This window comes from Gossypium arboreum, chromosome 8 (assembly GCF_025698485.1).
Source record: "Gossypium arboreum isolate Shixiya-1 chromosome 8, ASM2569848v2, whole genome shotgun sequence".
In the NCBI taxonomy this organism is placed as follows: domain Eukaryota; kingdom Viridiplantae; phylum Streptophyta; class Magnoliopsida; order Malvales; family Malvaceae; genus Gossypium; species Gossypium arboreum.
The window spans coordinates 61211171-61215404 of NC_069077.1; positions in this window are offsets into that span (position 1 = coordinate 61211171).

Consider the following 4234-nt stretch of genomic DNA (forward strand, 5'->3'; position numbering starts at 1 on the left):
ATAGTCCTTTTTCAATTTGCAATTTACAACAAATAATCATTCTATAGGCAGCCACATTTCATATGATAACAAAATATAATCAAATAAAAAGAATTGATAAATTATCTACGTACAAACTTGTCGAAATATCATCATGTACAACCCATGTAATAGTAATTTAACATTCAATTCATGTAACAATAATTTGCCATTCAATTTCACATGACACAACAAGCATCACATGTTCCATATTATACACACCATCCATCAAATTCTCTTAAACATATTAAATCATACAATTTATGCCATAATAATAGAAAATTACAATTCAAGTATGGTATTGCATTATTATTAACACACGAACTTACCTCCTATACGAAAATGGCCATTTTTACCATTTTGTCCACAACTTGGTATTGTACCGATTTTAGCCCAAATTTCAATTTTCCTTGCTCTATCATTACAAATATAGCCTAATTAGGACTCACATTATTCAAATTGACCAGAAATCATATTTTGGAAAAATTACAATTTTGCCCCTAAACTTTGTCAAAATTACATTTTTTCCCTTAGGCTTGTAAATTAAACTTCATACTATTTTCTTGTGTTTTATGACATGCTGATCATTTTTCCCTTCTATAGCAACATCGAATTCACACTCTAACATGTACTTATGAACATTAGATATTTTTAACGATTATGTCGTTTTACTCGTTTTCACATAAAATCGCTTAGTAAAAGTTGTTTAACACAATTTCAAGCTTCATATTCTACAATAAAACATCAAAATAAACACATTTCACCTATTGGTATTTTTCCAAATATAAACCCTGGGTTAAATTATTGCTAGAATAAGCTTAACCAAGTTACCGGGATTTCAAAAATGTAAAGAACTTTAAAAACGGGGCTAATAAGCACTTACAATCGAGCTTGGGAGTTTGAACAAACCTTAGACATGGCTGCTGCTGGTAGAAATGGTTGAATGAAGAAGATGATAGCTAATTTGGCTTATTTCCCTTTTTTACTTCTTTTAATTATTAGTTTACCAAAATACCCCAAACTTAAAAATATTTTATTACACCCATTTCATGTCTATTTTTGTCAAGCAATTAACTAGTGGTATAATTACCATTTAAGGACTCTCAATTTAAAATTTCATAACAATTAGACACCTCTAGTATGTAGAACTCAACTTTTGCACTTTTTACGATTTAGTCCTTTTGACTAAATTAAGTGCCCGAATGTCATAATTTTCAAACGAAATTTTTATGAAATTATTCCGTGAAATTGTAGACCATAAAAATATAATAAAAAATAAAATTTTCATCGTCGAATTTATGGTCTCGAAACCACTGTTCCGACTAGGCCCAAAATTAGGGTGTAACAGATCAATATTTCACACATTTAACCACACATTTGACACTTTTCACAAATTAGTCCTTTTATGCAATTTCACTAAAAATCACTTTACAAAACATGATAATCTATCAACAAATACTCATTTTCCATCATCAAACATTCAAGAACTCAAGCATTCATCAATGGCAACTTTCAAAATCATCAATACTTTCAAAAATGGAAACATGGGCTAGCTAGTACTCAAAGCAACTATCACAAAAAATATAGAAATCATCAAAAACCGAGCAAAATTGGACTTACAATTAAGCTAAGAAATGGTTTAACCTTTCAAACCCTAAAATGGTATTCTTTCCTCTTGAATTTCAGCAATTGATGATGATGATAACAGTTATAGTTTGTTTGTTTTATTTAATATCATAATAATCATCAATTTACCAAAATAACCTTGTTAATAAACTATATAAAACACTTAATATAAGCCCATATTTGTCCACTCATAAATAAAATGGTTTAATTACCATTTAAGGCCATCATATTTAAAAGCCAATGCCAATTGACACCTTTAACTAATAGAATGCAACTTTTGCATTTTTCGCGATTAGATCATTTTTACCAAATTAAGCTATTAAACGATAAAATTAGCTCCCGAAATTTTCACACATATATATTCACATACTATAAACACAAAAATTAATATTAAAATAATTTTACAAACTTGAATTTGTGGTGTCGAAACCACTATTTTGATTTAGCTAAAATCGAGCTGTTACAACTCTCCCCCCTTAGGGATTTTTGTCCTCGAAAATCTTACCAGCGAATAGGTTTGGATAATGCTTTCTCATAGCATCCTTGGTTTCCCACGTGGCTTCTTCTACTCTGTGTCAATGCCATAACACTTTTACTAAGGCAATTTTCTTATTTCTCAGCTCTTTGATCTCATAAGCTAGAATTCGGATCAGTTCTTCATTATACGATAAACCTGACTGAATCTCAACTTCAATCTGGGAAATAACATGTGAAGGATCAGATCTGTATCATCTAAGCATTGATATATGAAATACATTATGAATCTTTTATAACTCAGACGGCAATGCTAGTCGATAAGCCACTAGTCCAACTCGCTCAATAATTTCATACGGCCCGATGAATCTCAGACTCAATTTTCCTTTACAACCGATTGGAAGTATTTTCTTCCACGGAGATACTTTCCAAAACACTTTATCTCCGATCTGAAACTCAATATCTCTTCTTTTTAAATCTTCATACGATTTTTGATGATCCGAAATTACTTTTAGACTATCACAGATTATTTTTACTTTCTATTCAGTATCTCTGATCAGATCAACCCCATGAATCTTATTCTCGGTTAACTCAGTCCAGTATAACGGTGTTCGACACTTCTGACTGTATAAAGCTTCGTACGATACCATCTTAATGCTTGATTGAAAACTATCTTTATGCTCAAATTCAATCAACAACAAATATTTTTCCCACGTACCTTCGAATTCAAGAATGCAACATCTCAACATATCCTCGAGTATCTGAATAACTTGCTCGAATTGACCATCCTTCTGCGGGTGAAATGTGGTACTGAAATATAGCTTTGTACCCATCACATCTTGTAGTTTCTTCCAAAACCTTGATGTGAATCTCGGATCTCTGTCCGATACAATGGAAATAGGTACCCCGTGCAACTCACAACCTCGGAGATATATTACTCAGCTAACTTATCAAGCGAGAAATTCATACGTACAAGAATGAAATGAGCTGATTTCGTTAATCTAGCAACAACAACCCAGATTGCATCTTTATTACTCGGAGATAAGGGCAAATCTGAAACAAAATCCATAGTCACTCTATCCCATTTCCATTCAGGGATCATAATCGGTTGTAATAAACCAGATGGTACCTGATGTTCAGCTTTTACTTGTTGACAAATCAAACACTTAGAAACGAATTCTGAAATGTCACGTTTCATACCATGCTGATGTAATGTCTCGTGATAAGTTTTATATTTATGATTGATCGTACTTGAAAACTAACTATTATCATGATGAAGGCAAGCGCACCTATCGAGCAGTATAATAGTTTATAGCAAGATCGGAATGTCGAACCCAGGAACTAAAAGTACTAGTATTAACTTTCATTTTATTATCTAGCCTAAAAATAAGGGGATTTACTTTATCTAAACTAATTAACTAAACTAAGAATGCACAGGAAGAAAATTGGGGAAATACTTTTGGGAAAAATGATTGATTTGGACAATACCCAAGGAAAAATCCACCTAAACTTCACTTGTTACTTGACTCTGAACTAGACAATTTATTCACTTGACTTGATCCGTAGAAATCCCTAAGTTATATTATTATCTCTCTCGAGACTAACAACGTCTAACCCTAGGTTGATTAATTGAAATCTCCTTCTAATTAAAACCCCTAGTGTTGCATTAACTCAATCTATGGATTCCCTTGTTAGGTTTGACCCTAATCCGGCAGATTTATGTTGCCCTATGTCTAGGGGTGCAATCAATTCCATTTAATTATGCTAGGTCTACTCTTAGATAGGGACTTTTGCTCCTCTGAATAAGCACATCAAAACTTGAATCAATATCTTGGAATATTAAAACAAGAATTAAGAACACATAATTAAGAATAAATCAAGTATTTATCATATAATTTAGAAAATAATAACAAGATCTGTCTTAGGTTTCATTGCCCTTAGGTATTTAGGGGACTCAGTTCATAAGTGTAAAAGGAAACATCTCAGAAGAATAATAATAACAAAACATAAAGAAAACCCAAAAAAACCTAAAGGAAATTGAAGGGAGATCTTCAGTCTCGAAGGAGAATCTGGCTTCTGAGATGGATCAATCGGCTTTCTTCGAGTAATTCCTTGC